The sequence below is a fragment of the Pteronotus mesoamericanus genome, unplaced genomic scaffold, assembly GCF_021234165.1.
Source record: "Pteronotus mesoamericanus isolate MK-2021 breed Mesoamerican mustached bat unplaced genomic scaffold, CSHL_Meso_final contig_164, whole genome shotgun sequence".
Taxonomy (NCBI): Eukaryota; Metazoa; Chordata; class Mammalia; order Chiroptera; family Mormoopidae; genus Pteronotus; species Pteronotus mesoamericanus.
The window spans coordinates 8835621-8858526 of record NW_026555065.1 but is presented as its reverse complement, the minus strand read 5'-3'; the positions used below and the strand labels follow the sequence as shown (position 1 = coordinate 8858526).

Sequence of the window (22906 nt, the reverse complement as noted above, 5' to 3'; positions counted from 1 at the left end):
GAGTGATTATCACGTAAACCTCCATGACCTACACTTTGACCGGCAGGCATGTGAGTTGTGACATTAACGTGTATTATTACGGCAGAAACAAAACTAGAGTTGGGCACAAGGACGGGCCACAATGCGCAATGCCACAGATGGCAATGGGAGGCCTAAAAACAATGCGCAGTTCCTTTCTATTCTGTGTTGCCCTATTGTGTTTTGAACAGACTGAATCCCTGCCCAGCTTCGGGGGCCTGCCTCTGAAAGGGCCCATTGTAAGGGATATGCTTTCCAGAGCCGAGCTAAGGTTGCTGTAGTAACCTTCACTATGAATTTCCTGACCAGTGTGATGAAAATCTCAACTGGATTGTGACATTACTATAGTTACAAACAAGACTGCAAAACGAGCATGAGTGTACCCATTTAGGGGGTCTTTTTCTTATCGGAACACAACCCACTATCTGCTGCCTAAATCATTCACACAGCCCAAGAAGGGGCTGAATTTCTAAGAGCCAGAGCTTGAGAAGTGAACCTGCACTGTGTGTGTATTGGTTGGGGCGGGGGGGCGGGGGCCTCGCCTGCGGCTTGTGGATGGCGGGCAAATGGGAGTTTGCAGGCCAAGGAAAGGCCTCACAGTTCATGAGCTGTTTCAACCACCATGTCTGCAGGGTTGGGAAAGCCACTTTCTGGAGCTGAGCAGGGAGGCATGGATAGCATGGTCCAAATGCCACAAGCAAAGAATAAGTCTGCACTTCACTGGGAGAAAATAGTTCAGGATTCAGCAGAGTGCCGCTTTACTTCACCATGAATAAGAGGCAGAAGGCGATCACCCTGACTTACCAGTGGAACACTAAGCTAGAATGAAATGCCTGTCCAGTGAAGTCTGTTGTGGGCTCACTATGTACCAAGCTGCTTACATATATTAATTAATTTAATTGTCCTAGCAAAGCTACATGGTTGGTACTATTCTTAATCCCCACTTTAATGATAAGGAAACCCTAGCACAGAGGAGTTACATCACTTGCCCTGATCAATAGCCAAAAAGCAAATACTCTGGTTCCAGAATCTTTATTGAGCTTTCTTTATCGTTCCCACATAGGTTGAGTGTTGGGATCTGGAGCTCTGGAATTGGCCAGGAACATCAATCTGGGAGACCCCCATTGGCTACTAAGAAGTTGTTGTCATAGGCATGAGTGAGGTTGTGCAGAACAGAGAGCAAATGTGAGGAAAGAAAACTAAGGATGGAAAGTATGACATCATTTCTGTCCCTTCAATCATTCATTCCAATAGTTATGCCGCTGCTAGGAGCCAATCACCAGTCCAGGCACTGGGATAACACTTGTAGGCCACATAGACAAGGCTCCTCCTTTCATCAAACTTACTTTGTCATTGGTAAGGCAGAAAACAAACAGACTAAATAAGTAGGGAAAATAGAGGCAGCCGAGAGAAGGCGAGGTGGGCAAGGCCGAGTACTTGGCGGTGGAGACAGGAAACCGGGAGCCAAAATGGAATCCCCGTCAGAGTGCAGCCCAGGTTGCATAGAAAGGCTGTCTTCCTTCCACAGGGAAAGGGCCCAACTCCGTACTCAGGTCCCCATCCAGTAAGAGAAATAACACCACCCTTATTTCTACACTGCTTCCAGTGTCTCACTACTGAGCTGTCTATCACCCTCTGTGAGTTCTCAAACCACTTGGCACGGCAGGCTGGGAGCAGGTATAATCATCTCTGTTTAGTAGCTTGGACAGGCTGGCAAAATTTCCCCGATACTTTAGAGGACCCCAGAGAAGGAGTAGAGATGGGAGAGGACTGAAGAGCACATTTCCTGTTGGGCTCATCAGCTTTGGAGAATGTCCTTCTGTTTATCCGTCCAGCATCATAATGGCTATGCCAATTATTGCTGGGTTATTATTAAGCTGGGCTGCGAGTCTCTCTGTGCTGGATCTCGCCTACTCAGAAGTAAAGAGGGGGCTGGGGGAGGGAACCAGAACCAGAGACAGGGCTAGACTGCTTTTAACCTAGAGACGGGGAAAAAACAAACAGCTTTTTAAAAACACAATTTCTAAGCATACTTAAAGGTAGCAATTGCAGCCTAAAAGCCTCTCAGCTTGGTAATGCACCACCCTAAAGGAAAGAAAGGGCAAAATTATCAAGGCAGAGAGAAGCAGGGACGTCAGGCGGTGGATGAAGGCCCTACGCCATGCCAACTTCTAACTAAGATGAGGAATTACAGTAATTCAGCCTACAGCGATTTCCCATTTTAACTGATGTTTCCTGTTTTCTATGCTGGGCATCGTAAGGATTTTCAGAACAAGACCCAGAGTTCACAGGCCGTCTTTTCACTGGGCTACATTCTTTTCTGTCCACTCATCGCATTATGTGCAACATTACAACCCAAAACAGATCTGTTTTCCTACTGACCTCAATTTGCGGCCACCATTACAGTTGCTGAGAGAATTCTTGGCTCTCTGGGGTGAGGACAAAGAGAGCAGGCTAGCAGTTCCCGGGCCTATTGCCCTTGCAATAGAGTGAGGACCTGCTGGCGGGTGTCTCTGCAGAAATCATTCACATCTGCCCAAGGAGGATCTGACTCAGGAGCAAGGATAGGGGGCAGAGAGGGGACGGATATCTCCTTCCAGGCCTTTCATCTAGCTGACCGCGACCCATTCCAGGGTAGAGAGACACGCGGGGGGGGGCGGGGGGCGGGGGGGGGCGGTGTCCTTCATTTTGTTTTTGATTGTAGAATAACCCTCCATCATGAAATTTCAACATCTGGGAGAACTTACAAAAAATACGCATATACAAAGAATCCTTGTATTTGTTACCAATATGTAACACTTTGTCTCTTTACTACTTAATACTTCAATGTGTATTTCCTAAGAAGGGACTTTTCTTATATAACCAGAGTAAACAACTTCAGAAAATGTAACATTGGTACTTTATATCCAAGTCAATGTTTTAATTTCATTAATTATCCCAATAATGTCCTTTGACAAGATTGTTTTTTCCTATTGCAGGATCATGTGCTGCACTTAGTTTTCATATTTCTTTAGTCTCTTTTCATTTCTACCAACTCTTCAGCTTTTATCATGTTGACATGTTAAAAAATTTGGGCTAGTTCTCTTATAGAATTTCCCTCAGTTTGCGTTTGTCTGATGTTTCCTCATAATTAGATTCATCTTTCGCATTCCTTGGCTAGAATTTGAGTGGAGAGATGCTTGGAGGTGCACGATGTCTGCTGGTGGTACCCCGCTTTATCACTTGGTTAAGTACTACCCCATTTCTCCACCGAATAATTTCTATTTTTTTTCCCTGTTGTAAGTGCTAAGCAATTTGTGGGGGGGATACTTTGAACCTACGTAAATCTCTTGTTCCTCATCAAAATTTGACATCCAACTTTGAAAGAATTAAAATTTAAAGCCCAGTTATTTGGCATTCAAGGGGAAAGCATTACTCTCAGAAGCTGAGTGTTTCAGATCCAGGCTGCGTCTACGTGGGCCTCTCAGAGACATGGTAGCTGGTTTCATCACACCTGCGGGTTCCAAAGAGCCTGAGGTTGCTTGGTGGCTGCGCCACTCATATGACACCTAGTTCCACCTCCACAGGGTGTGAAATAATGCATTCCTAGAAGCTGAACTCAAAACCAGAAGTATGAGTCAAGGTGATTCGTAATGGCCTGGACAGCACCATGGAAAGAGGCAGACAAGGAGATCAGGTCTGTCCATATGCAAAGCTGTAACGTGTGGGAGGTTCATCTCTGGTTCCCTCCAGCAGTGTGCCTATGAGCCTCACCCCCAACCTCCAACCCCATTCCTCATCCCTTCTTTAGCTACTTGAATGAGTGTCTAATTATAAGGCGGACATAGCGGAAGTGTTTTTGGGCTGGAGAGCTGAAGCCAGATGGGGATAAGTGGGTTGGGGGTTAAAAACAATGTGAGTGAAAAGGACGAAGTTCAACCAGTCATTTCAAAGAGTTTGCCAACGATTGTTCTTGAGCCACAGAGAAGGAAGACCTCGATGTTCAATCTTAGATTCCAGCCACTCTTCTTCCCACTGGGGAGAGACATCACACATTTTCTTTTGGCTAAAAATTGTGTGGTAATATGACCTCAGAGGACTTTATTATACAGGAACCTCCAGTAGATGGTCACTTCCACAATCAGAGAGGCTGGGACAAAACTGTGGAAAGAAGCCCAAACTGTCTCTCCAGCAATTTATCACAGAGATGGAGGCCAGTGAGCTTGTCTGGGACCCAAAATGCTCCTGGGCCGGGCAGCGTTACAGCCACACGTGTTACACGCCTGGAGCCCGCTTCTGAAAGGTCCGCGAAGGTTGGCGATTCAATAGCTGCCGCCAAAATAACACTGGGAAAATGAAAGCTTTACACTTTTTAGGTAAAAAGCTTACATTTAAGATTTATTTTTCCTCTTCTAGCTAGAGTAATGAGGCGGAAAGTACTGGCAATATATTCCAAAATTCCCAATGATCCATAAAGATAAACAGGAATTGGCATCAATAATAGTAATTTCAGGGATGGCATTCTTTTAATAATAACTGTGCCCTTGTGGTATTTTTCCTGAACCACATCCTATGTTTTTCACATATTCAGTGATTCACAGACCCAGTCCTTTACCCCAATCAACAAAACCCATATGAGGTGCTGTGCCAGGCCCTGGGGATATAACAATTTTTTTAAGATACAAAGGTTTACGAATTAATCACTTAAGTCTGCCGTTGTAGTTCCAGCGTGAAGAATGAATTTTGATGACATAAGATTCCATTCTTTCAGTTTATGAAAACGCTGAATGGGCTGGTGACTACGAGGACAAAGAATGCAACGCTGTTCGCACTGAGTTGTGAAATATTACCCCTGGCTGCCAGGTAAGCTGAGAAGACCTGAGTTCACACAAATCATTGATCTTCAGGGACCGTTGAATTCTAACCTGAATGACCTCATTTTAAAAACTCTGTCATTCATTTCATTTTAGAAACACCAGCCCTAGCTCTGGCAGTGATCAGCTCTCATCGTTCATTCCATTTAAATTAAGTTGGTTAGATTTTTTCCTTAAAAAAAAAAAAAAAAAAAAAATTTCCCCCACCTCAAATGTTGCTTTTTAAAAAAATCTCCATGCCCAGCTGGGAGACTCCAAATTCAGTGTGAGGTATGTGATACCATCTCCCACCTGGCAAGAGGTTTTGAGTATCCTAACTGGAGTCCCTAAATCTTTAATGTAATGTAAGATCTTGATCAGACTTTGTTGCCACTGGGAAACTGAAAAGGCATTTGAGCAACTGTTTACAGAGCAGTTAGCTGCTCTATAATTTATCACCAGGTAAAGTGTTAAGTGTTAAATGCCTGGGTTTGGGTCCTCTTGAATCTCTTCTAGATGAAAATCTAGGGCAGTTCTTCCCAACCTGTAGGTCTGACTAAACCAGTCCTTGGAGGAGGGCTGAGGGTGGACTGGGCTTTCCTGTTCCCAAGGCTCTGCCTAACTGAGTCCATGCTGAAGGTGTCCCCTTTCCGTTCCTGCATCTTTACTGGCAAAAGATACCAAGCGCTTAGAACCACTGGGCGGTCTCCACCACCATTCTCGGCCATCCACCCTCCCCGCCCACCCCCTCAGACTAAATCTAGGGAGGACGTGAATCGACCTCTGATGCTGTCACAATTTTTGAAACCTGGAAGTGGGTCCCCTGATGTAAAGGGACACTGGTTGAAGACAACGAGCTGTTATGGGGTTGAGAAACCCGTCATGGCCTTCAAGCTAGAAATCTTTCAGGGTTCGAATTCAGAAAGACATTCCAAAAATGACCCTCTGGCTGGAGGTATGGTTATGAAGAATTTTGACAGGCTTTCTTGAAGAGATTATAACTTAGCTCTAAAAGAATATCCGAATGATAAAATCACAGTCATAACAAGAGTAATAGAAATAACAAACTCTTTGAGCAGCCTTATTTTATACTTCTTAAAAAATTTCTAGCAGTGACAGCCTACGAATTCTCAGAATTTGTTTAAAATGTCTCCTTTGTTAATGACCTATGTTAGTTAATATACCCAGAGCCCACAAAGCATCCTCTCTGCAGGAAAATGTGGCCTCCAAACTAGAATGTATATTTACATCTAAGCATTTTATAAAAGATAAAGTCCCCATTGACATCATGGAACCTTGTAGTCACCAGAATCCCCTTCTTTCCTCAGAAATGCCCTCACCCCTAGGAAATCTTACCCCCGTGGCTGCCCTCCTGAAAGCTAGCCTCCTTTTGTGAAACACTCGCCCCCCTCACAAACCAGTCAACAGGAGACCCACGTTCAGGAAAAGCACTTAGGATCCTCAGCAGTGTCTCCAGGGGCTAAGGCCAGAGGCTGTAATTTATAACTGAGAAGATCTTTTTGGATGCTGGGAGGAGAAAAGTGAGTAACAACCACTCTCAGTACTTGAGCCAACTTTAATATCGCTAAGCCCAAGGTCTGCCATGACCTGGCAGAGAGCAGAGGCCCAGGACTGGAGCCTGAAAAGCAGACTCAAATTTCCTCTGCCAGTTACTGGCTGGGTGGCCTGGGGAATTTACTTAACTGCCCTGTTTCCCACCTCTCAGGGTTGTTAGTGAGGGACCAATGAGATAAAGAACAGGAAAGTCCTTTGTAAGCCTTATGGTGCCCTATACATGAGTTATTTTGATAATGTCAAGAGAGAATCAGGGATGCTATTAATTTATAAATATACGCCCTCACACCAAGTGTGATAGAATTTACCTTCCCCATCCTCAAATCTGTTGCCCAAAAATGGCAAGAACACCTAAACAAAGGTGAACTTGTCTACCACCTCACAGAGGTAAACCCTCTCTGCAGGAGGTAAGGAGGGAAGATGGGACCTCCCTCATTTAGCGCTGAGGTGCTAAAACCTCAGTCAAGTCCTGGGCAGCGCGAGCATTAGATGTGGGGAGAGGCGAAGCAAGAAAAGGTTGGAAACAGTTCACCTTGACGCTAACAGAAACCCGCGTGGCAATGCGGAGATCCGTTAGCTACTAACATAAGATTTGGGGACATGTCCAAATAACTAAGGCACTTCTCCTAAATGTCTAGAGGGAACAGTCAATCCAAAATATAATTTCTTTATAATCACCAGAAATTAACCTGTCATCTTGACTTGGCAACACGCTATGAAAGAATGCTGGTAAGGGGTGGGCAGTACGCTGGGGTAGAGAAGGCCAGCGTTTAGAAGTGAGACCACCTCAGCTGGGTGACCACAGCAGCCATCCAAGGCCTCTTGGTCTCACCTCCTCGTCCACAGAGTGTCACGGCCAAATTCACAGGAACGTTAAGAAAAATGTGCAACACCTGGGACCCGTCTCGAACATTGGGTTTGACATGCTGTCCTGACATTAATTAGACGTAATTACAACTAATTCTTGGACTTGAACCTGAGTGACGTGTGGACAGGGAAATCTACATCTTTTTCTTTGAGTTCTCAGTGTCCACTTTGTGCTTGGCCCAAAGTTGGTGCTCAGAAGCTTATCATACTGAACAAGCCATGTAGGACCCCCTCCGAATAAAATAACACTAAGAACATAATGGTTCCTTTCCTGACTATATGGCCTTTCACAGTGAAGAGTTTTCACATACACCCTGGCTGGTGTGGCTCAGTGGGTTGAGCACCAGCCTATGAACTGAAAGGTCACCGGTCCCATTCCCAGTCAGGGCACGTGCCTGGGTTGTGGGCCCGGTCCCCAGCTGGAGGAGGGCAAGGGCCAACCGATCGATGTTTCTCTCGCACACTTCTCTGCCTCTCTTTCTCCCTCCCTTCCCCGCTCTCTAAAAAATAAATAAATAAATACATCTTTTTTTTTAGAAAAGAGTTTCCATATACATTATCCTGCTGGAGTGATGGCTGAAGTAGTTTCATAAGGCAGGCATCCCTATTTCCATTTTCTAAATGAGGAAAGTGACGGTCAGGTACTTGGCCAATTTCACATATAAAGCAAAAGGCAGAGTTGGATTCTTGCTCCACTTAGTCCTCTTCAGGTAGAGTGTCTTTTGATCTCTTCACAAAACTGGGATGATAATGACACTGAGAAATAACTGGAGCTAAACTATGGTTTGGTTGTGGAGTTTTCCTTTACACTTCTGAGTGTAAAATTTTACAAAGGCTGTTGGGACAAAGGGCTATCTTCTGACTTTTAGGTATGACACAAAATAAGTCATAATGTGACTTTTGCCTTTTTTTTGTTTCCTCCGTTCAAATGATGATGTATCTTTTTTCCAAAATAACTTTATTTTCAAGAGGGCTCTATTGAAACTTCCCTGGTTTAGGTAGAAATGCTCAGGGATCAGGCTTTTGGTTCATAGTTTCTTTCCAAGCACAGCTAAGGGGGAACTATAAATGAAAAATTACTTATTGATGGAAATGAAGCTTATACAACTTGAGCTATACATTGATCTCAGCTCAAATCAAACCTTAGAAAAAATAGAATGTCATTATTTTCCTGTCATGATCAAAATCAAATGCCTTAGATTTGTAAGGTGCTTTGCAATTTCAAAAAGCACTCTCACACTGGCTGGTGTGGCTAGGTGGACTGAGCTCCGGCCTGAGAACCAAAGGGTTGCTGGTTCGATTCCCAGTCAGGGCACATGCCTGAGTTGCGGGCCACATCCCCAGTAGGGGGAGCATGAGAGGCAACCACACATTGATGTTTCTCCCTCTCTTTCTCCCTCCCTTCCCCTCTGTTTAAAAATAAATTTAAAAAAAAAATTTTTTTTTTAAAAGGCACTCTCACATATATCCTTTCATTTAATCTTCACAACGTTCTGAAGTTGATCTTACCACCCTCAATTTATAGTTCAAGAAACCAAAGTTTTTAGAGGTTAAGAAAGTGGCTCAAGGCTGCAGTGGGGTCTCTTCTACATGAACTCAGCTTTTCTGAATTTGTAGGATCCCTTGTATATAGGACACATACAACATGTCAACGTCTTCCAGCAAAATACCACAAGGAACACACCTGTACTTACACAGGCTGGGTTCACAGAGAACTGTGTGGCCTCCACGATAAGAAGGTATTAGACCTATTACAGGATTTGGGCACTGGTTGGGTGGATTTGGGGGAGGTGTAAGGAAAAAGGAGTTCGCTCTAAGTTGCGTAGTATCAGAAAGTGGGCAGTTCTCTGATGGGGTATTTCAGTAACTATTCTCTGTAGGGGGAGCTGGCTAGCACAGAGAGCCGTAAAATGGTAAAGAAGCAGCGGTCACTCCTGTTAGATGAGTGAGAGGATGATTGGTGGGCCTCTCTGCGGCTTGCACAAGGACTTTGTTTTTGCCTTGCACGGTCTCGCCAGACCATGGTTTCAGAGGGACATTGTCTGAGGCTGGTGCTGGGCGAGCACACTCATGTCTAACAGGAGAACAGCGTGGCCCGGCTGTGAGTGCCAGGCCAACTTCCAACAACGCTGAGGCCCAGCTTTGTCAGAACAGAAGACGCCAGGGCTTGCTTTTTTCTTTCTCCAACAACTGCCTCTGAGCAGCCTTCATATCTAACAGACAGTCAGATCATTCAATATAACATAATTTAAATGAAACTTTTACTTAGTGAAACCAAAAATACAGTCAGCTAAACAATCCCAAGAACGTCCAAATAGGTGTAATAAGCTTTGAGTCACAATCCTCTTGCTCGAACTTGTCCCTTCCTCCATTTCGATTTCCTCCTGTCTGAACAACGGACTGGCTCATGGGCCATAGGTTGAACTGTGACAGCACCTGGGAGTTGTGCCCCAAAGTCTGTACTTCCTTTCCTTGGATGATACAATCTCTGGCTTGTCCTGGGGCACACGGCTACTCAGAATAAAGAATCTACTCCTGGATTCTTGAGCGGCCAGGTGTGGCCAGGTGACGTAAAGGGGTGTGTGCCAGTTCTTGGATGGTCATAAAGAGAGAGGCGTGGTCCCATTTACCCCTCCCTTGCTCTAAATTGGCAGGGGGTAGCCAGAGTGCTGCTGGGCCCATAAGAACCAGGGCCACACCCTGGGGGGTAGCAGAGCAGAAAATGGGCAGCAGCCTGCAACCCAGGCAACTGCACTGCTCCACCAGCCTAGCACTGCCTACTGCCAGAATGCTGAGTGGGAGAGAAGTAAACACACCACGTGGAAATCTTTCCATTTAAATGGGATAAAATTAAATTTAATCCCTGGGGTTGTTTCACAGTACCAGTTTCACACAAATCTATCCCTACCTGAATCCCTTTGCTTTGCATTTTATCCCTCCACTCTTCTCAACAATGCACAATACAGGAAGAAATCTGTTTACAACATTGTTGTATATTGCTATGCTCACAAATTGTTTTATGAGTGTATTTATTGTTTATCCAATTATATAGTATACTTTCCATGTTTACCATTTTGGATCACTCTTCCCCAATTAGCCAGAGCCCCCTAAGAGGGGCATAAAAAGTACTGAACAAATGTCTATTTTAATGAGCCTTTAAAGACTCTGTAATGTAATCTCATTTTAACCTCCACCACTTCTTTTCTTCACTTCTCATCCTATGTGAGATATTCATGTTCATGGGTGGACAAAAATATATACCTCAGCTAAACTGCAAGTTGCTAAGGGATCGCTCCACAGGTTGGCAAAAACTCAAATGTTAAATTTGTGAGTGCCAAGAGTTTAAATATACAAAATGCCTTTATTTGTAAAAGGTCTCAAAGGATTTTTTTCGCTGTTGATTCATCATATCCCTCATATTTGTAAAACCAGTTGCAATTTACCAAAGTGCTTTCACATAATAATCTCACCCTCCACAGCCTTTGTAGTCAGACTGCATATTAGTAATTTACAAGTTACAAACAGGAGCTAGAAGTTCCGAGATGGTGAGTCACTTGTTCATGGTACCATTTATCGAAAAAGCCCGTGAATGGCCCTTTGGGCTCTTTTCCCGGTTTCTGCATTCTGACCAACGTTGCAGTAAGCCTTTCCCTGCCTGTTATCTTTGCACCCAGGGCTAACATTTCTGCAGGAAAGGACTCCTAAGTGAAACGTCTGGTCAGGGATTTGAGGACAGACAGAGTAGGTAGAGGGGGCGCGGGGAAGGCGTTCCTGGCCGGGAAACAAAGGAGAGCGCAGGGATGGAAGGTAGAGGAGGCAGGCCTAACCGGATCATTGCCCCAGTTTTGTTCAGCTGGAAATGTAGGCCACTGCTCTCTAACTTCAGAGTGAAACCAAGTCCAAGTGGATGGCACCCCGGGGAGTGGCTGGGAAGGCCTGTCTCCAGCGTCTCGGGTGGCAGTTGGACTTGGGTTAGCCAACTAGGTCTGCCAGAGGCGCAGCAGCACCTTGGGTCCTGAGAAGATGAGGTTCAGCAGAGTTGTTCAGTGTATTGGGAAGACAGCAGAAGGAGTTGGGACCAGCCAGTGTGGGAAAGGGACAGAGCGAGAACCGGAAAGGGAGAGAGGGAGAATCAGTCTCTCAAACTGATCTACGTTAACCCAAATAATAATTTTGACATTTCCTTCTCACCTTCCCTCAGGGTCTCCTTCAAGTACACCTCAAGGCTCCTCATCCAGCCCTTTGGGTGAGTATGCAGTTTATGATAGACTCCAATGTGTTTAAAACAAACCCTCTACAGCAAGTTATAATTTATTTATTTTTATTTGTTTTATTTCCAGAGACAGAATGGCAGAAAGAATCCTAAAAGTCAGAAAACCTGGAAGAAGAAAGACTGAAGAAGTAGGGGGAGGAGGGAGGATAAAATACAGGGGCAGGGGGCAAAAGCAGACTTACAGTTGTAAGTACTCAAAACCGAGCTTATTCTTGTATTATTCTTATTTATTAATCATTGTATTATTTTTCCCTACGAACAACTGCAAACCTACTTTTGCCTTGCCCTGCGTGAATTACGCACTAGCTTGGAGCCAGGCACTTTCTATACAGTAACTAATATTTATCCTCACAATAATCCTACAATGTGGTGTTACTGGTCCCTTACTAATGAGAAAATGAAGCTTTGAGAAGTTAAGATCCTGCCCTCTAAGAAACAACCAAAAAAAAAAAAAAAAAAAAAAAAATGGCAAAAACCTCCGGACTTGAATTGGTTCTTCAGACCTGTCAGGAGATTTCCCATTGTCCCAAGGTTGTGAAATTGGGATAATGGATGCAAAGGCTCCTGAAGGATAGAGAACGGTATGGTGATAACGTTGGGACCTGGATATTCAGGCTAAGAACCTGTGAGTGTCCCTGGAGGCCAGCTGAAGCCCCGCCTCAGGTCCGGTGACGGCCCGGAAGTGACTTGAACACGGGGCATGTAGGGTGGCATCAGCAACCCACGGCACAGGTTATGGGTGGCCGTTCCCTTAGGCCAAGGCACTCATTTAGAGGAACCTTCTCAGAAGGTTGTGGGCCAATATTTGTGGAGATTTTTCCATTTTTTCCTTTAAAAAATGTCTTTACTTTCGAGATTGCCCCTCACTTTCTTCCATATAATTTCTACTTTATTACTCTCCCTTCCAACACAATAAAGCATAATTCAAGTTAATTGGGGAGCAATAAAGACTGTCTAAAAGCCATGTTTATCATTATTATATAAAATACATATCTATATCTTATACTTAATATAGAGCTGTGTTTATCTTCATTATATATGTATATATAGATAGATATTATATGCTTACACATACACGCTCACATTTTTCAAAAGGCTAAGAATCACCCTTGACTCCTTCCTCCCCCTACATCCAATCCTATTGGTTCTGCCTCAGACCTGTTTCTCAACTCCACTCCCTCCTCTTCTCAAGGCCACTGACTTACTTAAGGGCTCATTATTTCTCACCTGCCCTAGCACCCTAACAGGTCTTTTTGGTCAGTTCCCCACCTCCTGTTGCTTTGGTGCTGGGTACCCTCCCTTCATAATTACATAAGTGAGCTGCTAGTATTACAGGTGGTGAAGGCTTCCTGACCCTCCCCAAGAGCACATCACACAGGTGAGTTGACCAGCTGGGGTATGACAGCAAGCTCACTGCCACCTTGAGCTTTAAAACAATAAGGTGCTGCAAAGCAAGTGTCTGTTATGGGTTGAGCTGTGAGCCCCTGCAAAAGAAGGTATGTGTTAGTGTTAACCTCCATTACCTGAACATGTGACCTTATTTGGAAACAGGGTCTTTTGCAGACAGAGTCAAGTTAAGACGAGGTCATTCGGGTGGGCCTTAGTCCACCTTGTCTAGTGTTCTTATAAGAAAAGGAGAAGAGACAGAGACAGATACACAGAGAGAAAGCCGTGTGATGATGGAGGCAGACACTGGAGTCTCGCGCCTACAAACCAAGGAGCGCCAAGGATCGCCGGCCACCCCGGGAACCAAGAGAAGGGCAGGAGAAGATGCTCTCCCATCCTGCAGAGAGAGCATGGCCTGACTGATACCCCGATTTTGGAGTCTAGCCTCTAGAACTGTGAGAGAATAAGCCAGTTGTTTTCAGCTACTGAGCTTTTGGTAATTTGTTATGGCAGCCCTAGGAAACAAATATAGTACCTAAAAAAGGGTAAAAAAAAAAAAAAAAGTGGAGCATCAAGAAAGAAGGTTTCAAATCAAAATTCCCTAAAACTTCACCACTGTTGGTTTATACCTACTCCATAAGAAGCCAGTGGCCTCCAGAATTAAGGTTCTAAAGAACAAATATGACTGTCGTTCCCCCCTTTCGAAAAACCTTCCATTTTCTATAGGACAAAGTCCAAATCCCTCATATGCCATGTGAGGCCTTCGGTCTGGCCCTTCCAGCAGAGTCACCATCCTTCCCCCTCCTCTCCACTTCCCTCCTTGCCTGCTGACCTCCAGCCATCACACTGCCCTGGGGTCCAGCGACCAGTTCTCATTCGCAGTAGACAACAGGCATGGGGATGGCAACCACGAGCCTGGGCCTGGGTGTACACAGTACTGAGCAAGCCCATGACGTCCTTTCTCTAGAAGACCAAAGTCTGGACAATGCTGATGCAGGCAGAAGGATCTGTAGCTTTGGGCACAAAAATCAGAGGGGTTATCATTTCAGAACCATAATCTGGTGGGTGTTAATCAGTTGGTGGTATATGCAGCATCCTATTTCCTATCTGAATTCTCTTTGAACATCCATCAGTCAATAAATTATTGCGTGATCTGCAATGTGGTCAGCCCTGTGCTGGACGCAAGGACGCACAGAAGAATATGTGAGGTATGCCAAGTTCATTAATCAACTTATTCAGTCTAGCTGCGGAAAGGACTAACAGGCAATGTGCACGTGATACAGAGCAGCAGATTCAATTCTAGGGCTTAATTTTAAAACTGGAAAAGTTCAGAGAAGGGAAGCGACCTGAACGGGGCAGTCTGGAAAGGGTTGGTGGAGGAATGGGAACTTAGGCGGGGCCTGGAGACGCCGAAGACCTAGTTGGCCAACAGGAAGAGGAGGCCTTTCTGGGGCAACACAAATGCCAAGTCTTGGCTCCAGCCCAGACCTACTGAAGGAGATGCTCTGGGTGTTGGGGGTGGCGCCCAGGGATCTGTTGCACAAATTCTCCAGGTGATTCTGATGCAGGCTAATGTTTTTGGAGAACCACAGCTCTAAGGAGAAGACATGCTTTAAATACGCTTATACCGGTAATATCTATTCCTAGAGAAGAAACTTTTAAGTCACCTCTAATTAGAATTCATTTCCTTTAGTTCTCGATATAATTTACATGGCACTCCAGCGACACGTGCCTGCACCAAGGCAGAGACACCATGTGTGCACATGTGAGTATGTGTGTGTGCACATGGACCAAATCAGCCATCTGACTGCCAGGAAGTCACTGTTAATACACATCTAGAAAAATTATTTATTTAAGGCAGCAACACAGAACTGGTATCAGAATCCTATGGGACAAGAAATTCTATATACTGAAGATAAAGAAAGTGATTTAACTGTGGTTACTGAGGACCCAGAAATAATAATAGGAGTGCAGATACCACTACTTTCCTGGCCACCCCATCATTTTTTCCCTGATCATTTGGTGGCCAGTCCTCATATTTCCACACACCGGAGATAAGATCGGCACACTCTTTGCATTTTAAGTTTCTATATTTGAGGACCTCTGACTTTTCCTACTTTCACCACTGCTGTGCCAAATGAAGGCTGGGTTTATTTTGAATTGTGTTGGGTCTGCAAGCTCCTCGTTAAGTAAACTGGGACTCCGCGTCTGGCCAATGCATTCAAGAGAAAAGTAGAAGGAATCAAGTGAATTGTAGGGAGAGAAGCAGGGGGAAGTTCCCTGAAAGTCTAAAAGTAGGAACCAAGGATGGTATTTTTGGCCTGGGACTTTTCGTACCACATGAAATTATGAGAATGACTTAATTGTTCCTGTGCATTCGAAACCCGAGAGAGACCATAATGGCTGGGCTACACCCAACCCGACTGGAGCGGGAGTTAGACAGGGTGGCCTCCTGCCAACTAAACCTGCTCTGCAAACATGAGTGACTGCGTCGTTCATGTTTTCAGGGCCAGCGAGTCTGATGACAGCTGGCTTGGCTTTTTTTCTCACAATCTCCCCAGAGTGCACAGGGTGGTATGTTATAGAGGGCTCCCATTTCAAGGGTAACCAGAGGGGCAGGGTAGGCTCCAGAAAGCCTGGGCTCTAGTCCTTTCTCTAGTTGCTATGTACACACAGGCAGCAATTTAAACTTTTCTCTGCACTCCAGTTACCTCACCTACTGAATGGTAAAGGCAACTCCCACCTTAACTATTTCGCGGAGTGGTGGTAGGGGCGGAGCGAACAAAATGAGGAAATAGATACAAAGAACATCCTTTGGAAAGTTAAGCTTAGTATACCATTGACACCTATTCTTGGACTCTCTTTTGTGGTCACATTGTATCTTTTGCATCCCACTTTCTGATTGTTATAATGGATACATATCCGGTTTCCTTTCCTGCTTCCATTTTTACAGGAGGTGGCAGTTCTGAGGGTCAACGCCACCTTGCCGCCTGGCCACAGAAGACCTCCGACCCAAGTCAGACCAATCACCTTCTCATTCCCAGAAATGTATAATAGAGGCATAGAGGCTGAGTTGGTGGTGGTTTAGGCTCATTACGCTATCCCTGCAGTTTTCATGGGGGTTGGATGGGGGGGATTTTACTCACCAGGGGGCATCAGGCAAAATCTGGATTTACTTTTGTTTGTCATACTGAGGAGGGGGTATTATTGGCATCTGCTGGGGAGAAACCTGGGATGCTGCTGAACGTCTTCCAACGCACAGGGTAACCCCTGACAACAAAGAATTACCTGGCCCAAAATGTCTTGTCAAGAATGAGGGTTCCTGCACTAGCAAAGAGGTTACAAGGCAAGTAAGTGCCTGCGGGGTCAGGCAGATAATGAAGGAATGACTCAGGCACTGGGGAAGCTGGGCTGCTGGGCCAGGGGCAGGCACGTCTGAAGAACAGGCAGCCACGGTACAGCTTCAGCCAATTGTCACCATAGGAAATGAAGGCTCGGTGCGGCCAGGCCTGCTTTTTCTAGGCATGGAAATCTGGATTTTCATGTGAAATCTTCTTATTTTTAAATGCTGGCTCAAAATTTTTTTTTAATGTATAGGCCAAATAAATACATCTTCAGACCTCATGGAGCCTGGGGGTCACTCATCTGCAACCTGTGATCTGGAATTACTTGAACTTTCGGAAGCTATGTAGCTCCTCCCTCCTCTGCCTGGGATGCTGTGAGGTATCCCAGGATGTTACATGCACCCCAAGGTCTTTGTTTTTTCAATTGGATTGTTTCATTTTTATTTTTTAAATTTTTATTGAATCTATTGGGGTGACATTGGTAAACAAAATTATATGTTTCAAGTATACAATCTTCCAAAAGGTCTTAACTACTCCACACACCTCTGTCTCTCTCCCTCTTCTCTCCGCCAGCCCCCTCCCCTCTACATCTTTGGTCGTGTGTGTGTGTGTGTGTGTGTGTGTGTGTGTGTCTGTGTGTGTGTGTCTGTGTGTGTACTATCTCCATGCAAATAAGAATTTGAATCTCTAGGGTTGGAAGGGACCTTAGAACAGGTCTAGTCCTGACCTCCCAAGAAAAATATCTGACAAGTTCCTTAACATCCCTGTGCCTCAATTTCCCCACTTGTAAAATGTGAGTGATAATTAATACTTCATTGGGCTCTTAGGAAGACTGAATAAGTTCACACATCACCTTAACCTCCTTGAATCCTCTGTCTTTGGAAATAATGCCCCAGAGCTACTGCCGCTGCTAATAAAAATAAGAAAAGCAGCACACTTAGACCAAGAGTAATGTTAATATTCGTTTGAGGCTTGGCGTAAAAACTCACACAGCGTGGAACTTGAACATTAAATCAGTCTTTCCTAGGACAAATAAGTTATGTCTCATCAGTTACTTAGACACATTTTTGGAACACTTTGCGGACGCCAAAGAATATTTTGTGTGTTGATGCACAGTGGGCCAGCAAGCGCCAGGGAGACTGGGCTCACAAGGCTCCTGAGAAGGGGCAGAAACAGCAGGGGAGGGAGCGAGGAGAGGGCAGCTGTCAGACCACCAAGTCTACACACACACACACACACACACACACACACACACACACACAGACATATACAGTACAAGAAATTCTCGGGCCAGAGTGCAACAATCTCTCACCATCTTAAGAATTTAGTGAATTCAGGTTTATGGGAAATCTAACCTGTCACAAGGGCTGTGGCATTCTTTCCGGCAGCCAAGTCATTCCAGCCTTAATTCTTGCCAAGGCTACTTGACCCTCATAAAAATCCTTGACAGCGGAGTGGGTGCCATTTTTTCCCTCCACTTTGAAAAGCTTCCTTGATGGCACCCATTACAAAGAGAACAGGGTCTGCTCTCCAGACTGGAGGCCAAAATGCTAATTAACTTATACCCAAGTCTGCCAAAGAAATCTGTGGGCAGCACTCTCTTTCCAGCAGTATTATAGAGAGGAGAGGGAAAAAAGAAATAAAAGGAAATGGAAATGAATAAAATCCAGAAAGAATTCTGATATGAAGACCAAATGATCACATCTGCTTTTTCACATTTGTCCTCCCTACTTTATTTCTGATCACATTTTGCCAATATAAATTGGTCTTTCAGTAACGAAATTCGTTTCATCACATATGGATTAGATACTGGTTTTCTTGCTTTCCTTAGCAGACTTCACAGGGGATTTATGTGAGGTCTTCTGGGTTCACTAGCAACTCTTTTTCACTATTTCTAGGAAAGCACTGTGCTATGTTAAGGAAGATATACAAAGCAAATTATGCATACTAAAAATCAAAATTACACTGGGAAAGTAAATCTGAATTCAGTCCAAGGACCTGTAAAAGTTGGTATTATTAAGATATCACTGATAAATGCAAATAACTAACTTCCCACAGCTTTATCACACAGCAGAACCAAAAACAAACAAACCAACAAAAAACAGCTCAATAGCCCAAGAGTATTCTGAAGCACTGAGTTAGTTGTATTCTCGCTACAAGTGGTTTCCTCCCTAGGCAGAGAAGAAAGTGTTTCTGATGCTTTGCAATTTGGAAATGCCAAAATAGGCATTGTACTTTCCCACATTGCTCCATCCATCCATCCATCCATCCAATATATATCTACTAAGTGCCTCGTATGTGCCAGACACTTTGCTATGAGTTGGGAGACAGCGACAAACAAGACAGGTATTGTACTTGCCTGCCCTCACAGAGCTTACTGTCCAATGAGGCAATGAGATAGGTCAACAAACAATTCCAAGAGTTTGATAAAAGTCATGTAGGGTAAGACATGGCACTCTCTCCTCCCCAAAGAAAGCTGGAACAAGGTGCTGAGGGACTTTAATTTGGCATGAAGCATGAAGCAAGATTCTTAGGGGCAAACTCTGAACTCACAATCACCAAGGTAAATTAACAGAGGAAATAATTTGGGAAGAAAGCAGCAAAAGAGACCTCCATAAAGAAGGCTAGTGGCGCACACAAGATGACCACTTGCAGGGCTCATATCCCCAAATACAGCATGCCCACCTCAGAAGGACTACACAGTCTGTTTTCAGAGGGGCAGTGCTGACTTTTGGTACTCTGGTTGGGAAGCCTGGGTACAGGCGTAGGGGTTCCTATTCATCAAAGCAGCAAACCCTGTATAAGAAGGGCAGGCAGAAATGAGGAACAGATTTGGGAGAACAGACTCTCTGGCTCGTTGGGAACCTAGGAGTACTAAAGAAGTGCCAGGAAGGAAAGGTGGTGTAACAATAAGGTAGGTACTATTATTATGGCTACCATTCTGCAAATGAGGAAACTGGGGAAGAGAGGCTATAAAGCTTGTCCATGGTTATTCGTAAGTCATGGAGCCAGTATGGAACCACGCCTAGCCTGGCTCTGGAACCTTTGTCCCATATTACTTGCGTGCCAGAAGACATGAGATACGCCTTAGTAGGAAATGGCGAATCACAGAGACTTTAAAGCAAGGTACCACATAATTAGAACAGTGATTTCAGAAATTCATGTAGTCACCAAACAGAATGACCTGGATGGGAAGGGGGACAGTAACTGGCATTTAATGAGTGCCTTAGGTGCGCCTGGATCTCTACAGGTATTATCTTATAATCCTACTTTATTATCCAACAGTCACTTTGAAAATGGCAGATTCCCATTCACCAACACTGGAACTATGCCTAAAATGGTTCAGTAACTTGCCCACTTATTCCTGTATGTGGTGGACTCAGAATTTGAATCCAAATGAGGCTACCATTAAAGTGACTGCTTTTCTGCCCTAGCTGGTGTGGCTCAGTGGACTGAATACCAGCCTGCGAATCGAAAGGGTGCCAGTTCGACTCCCAGTCAGGGCACATGGCTGGGTTTTGAGCCAGGTCCCCAGGTTGGGGCCTGTGAGAGAAAACCAATCGGTGTTTCTCTCCACCTCTTTCTTCCTCCCTTCCCCGCTCTCTAAAAACAATTAAGATCTAAAAAAAAAAAAAAAAAAATAAAAAAAAAAGACTTTTTCCCACCATTCTGTCTTGGAAATGCTGAGGCAAGAAAACCAGGTACAGATTTTTATAATCGTCAGAATGAGGGGCCCTGAGAATTAGAGGAAGGGGTGGGTGGAAGATTTGATAACTGATTGGACATTGAAATGAGGGGAAAGGTTGGAGGAAAAAGGAAATGATATCAGGATTTTAAAATTATGAGACTGGAACACTTATGGTGCCATTCATAGAAATTAGGAAGTTAGAAGGGAATAAGATATTTTTGCTTTACTTGAGTTTGGGAGGTGGGGAGTAGTCAAAGAAGCCTACAGGAACAGTGACTAAGAATGCTAACATTTACCAAGCACTTACTGTTTGCCTGGCATTGTACTAAGGGCATTACATGCACCAACTAATTTAATTCTAACAAAACTTTATGAGATAAACTAATTTAATTTTCACGAAACTATTTTACCTGCGTGCCAGAAGAATGGATAAAATCATCCATTTTAAAGATGAGGAAAATGAGTAAGTTACCCAAGATCACACTGTGAGTAAACTGCAGGTCTGTTTACCTTTGCGTCTTATAGAAACTGGACATTTCCTATAAGTCTCAGAGGAGACAGGAGATGATAGTTGAGAAAGACTTGCATGCCTAGATAATTCTGGAGCAACAAAACCAATGTGAACTGATAAAGGCCATACAAAATAAATTTTAGCTCAAACATGAAGTTTCTGTGGTAACCTGTATTTATTCTAATTTCAAAAGAAAATAAATAGACTATATAAATTTAAAAAAAAAAAAAAACCCAAAAGAAATGCAATTGCTATGACATTTCTAACGTGCTTAGCTGTCCAAAAATAAACAGGCTCCCTTCTGAGGCAATGAGTTCTTAATCCCGGGAAATATTCAAGAATATCATCAGAAACTGACAGAAACATTTCTAGACAAGGCCAAGTTGCCAGATAACACAGAGAAAGTTATCTTTGTCTTGAGGATCTGTCCTGCCTTGTCCTTTTTCACTGGTCAATTCTCCATGTTACTCTTCTGACTGAATGATGTTTCTAATCTCCACAGAGAAAAGGTGTCCTTTGTGTCACCTTTACAACTTAAGAAATTGTCAAAACGAAGCTGTATCTATACCAACAAATTGGACGATTTCGACCTTAAAAGCTATTCGTAGTTTTGAAAAGTAGAAGAAAAAAGAAACCCTGTATTTTTAAATATAAAAGCCCAAACCTTTTGTGGTTAAACAATCTAGACCATATAAGAGTATAGGTAAATGTTTTATCAAGTTCAAAATGCTTACCTAGCAGGGATAAGAAGGAAGCGGAGAGCCCAGGATGGACTGAAAGGAAATTGTCCTGCTTACCTGGCTGTTTTAAAAATATAAGTAGCTTTGTAGAGGGAAAGTGAAATCTAATCAAGCCCTGACCCAGATTGCATCAATTCTAAGAAGCACATTGTGGGGAAAGAAAGCATATTGTTTTGTTTTTTGCGTTTTAGCATACCTGAAATCAGGATATATCTTACAGTTAATGACGTCTTAATTTAGTTAACAGCATGTTTCTTTCTTAAAGGTACATTAAAAACAGTGCTTCTTAAAAATCAATGGCAATAAGGCTGATGAAAAATAAACATTAGCTTCTTAAAAAAATAAACCAATGGAGTCTTAGTTTTGATGAAATATAGTAATTTCTGAACATGACACAAAAAGAAACAATTTTGACATAAGAATTACAATTCAGACTTAAGAACTAAGGACGACATGGAGAATGGCTGTGTGTACTTGTTTGATGATTGCATCAATATTGGTGAGCTGCAGGGCCCCACCAGGCTCGAGGGAGGGGTCGTGCAGGTTAAGGGAAAGCAGCAGGCTTGGAATCTGGCTGGCCCTTGAGAGTATCTGGCGGGGCTGTGGGGGGTTGGTGTCTAGTTTCTTTCTTTTCTTTTTTCCTTTTTTTTTTTTTTTTTTGCATGAATCTGTCTCGTTTTCCCAACATCATTTATCGAAGATTACTCCATTGTATGTTCTTGTCTCCCTTGTCAAATATTAATTGACCATGTAGGCATGGGCTTACTTCTGGGCTTTCTCTTCTGTTCCAACTACCTACATGCCAGGACCAGGCTGTTTTGATTCAATGGCCTTGTAGTATAGTTTGATATCAGGTCTTGTGATACTTCCAACTTTGTTCTTTCTCAAGATTGCTGAGGCTATTTGAGGTCCTTTTGTCCCATATAAATTTTTGGATTATTTGTTCTAGATTCGTGAAATACCTCTTTGGTATTTTAATAGGAATTTCATTGAATCTATAGATTACTCTGAGTAGTATGGACATTTTCATGATGTTAATTATTCCAATCCATGAACACGGTATATGCTTCCATTTATTTGTATCTTCATCAGTTTCCTTCTTCAATGCCCTATAGCTTTCCAAGTACAGGTCTTTTACCTCCTTGGCTAAATTTATTCCTAGGTACCTTATTTTTTTTGTTGTTGTTACAACAGTAAATGGAATTGTTTTCTTAGCTACTCTTTCTGATAGTTCATTGTTGGTGTATAGAAATGCCACTGATTTCTGGATATTAATTTTGTATACCGCTACTTTGCCAAATTCATTTGTTACTTCTAGTAGCTTTTTGGTGGAGTCTATAGGGTTTTCTATGTACAATATCAAGTCATCTGCAACAAATCATGACAGTTTTACTTCTTCCTTTCCAATTTGGATGCCTTTTATTTCTTCTTCTTGTCTGATTGCTGTGGTTAGGACTCCCAGTACTATGTTGGTTAAGAGCGGTGAGAGCAGACATCCCTGACTTGTTCTCGATCTTAACGGAAATGCTTTTAGTTCTTGCCCATTGAGTATGATGTTGGCTGTGGGTTTCTCATAAATGTCCTTTATTGCATTGAGGTATGTTTCTTCTCTTCCCATTTTGCTGAGAGTTCTTATCATAAACAGGTACTGGATTTTATCAAATGCTTTTTC

At 43.6% G+C, this 22906-nt stretch overlaps 1 protein-coding gene across 1 annotated transcript in view; it reads right to left on the bottom strand.

Moving 5' to 3' along the window:
* The window catches only part of MYO1E (myosin IE), a 190957-nt gene that overhangs the window by 128382 nt on the left and 39669 nt on the right, over positions 1–22906 (bottom strand). The gene's annotated exons all lie outside the window — the stretch shown is intronic.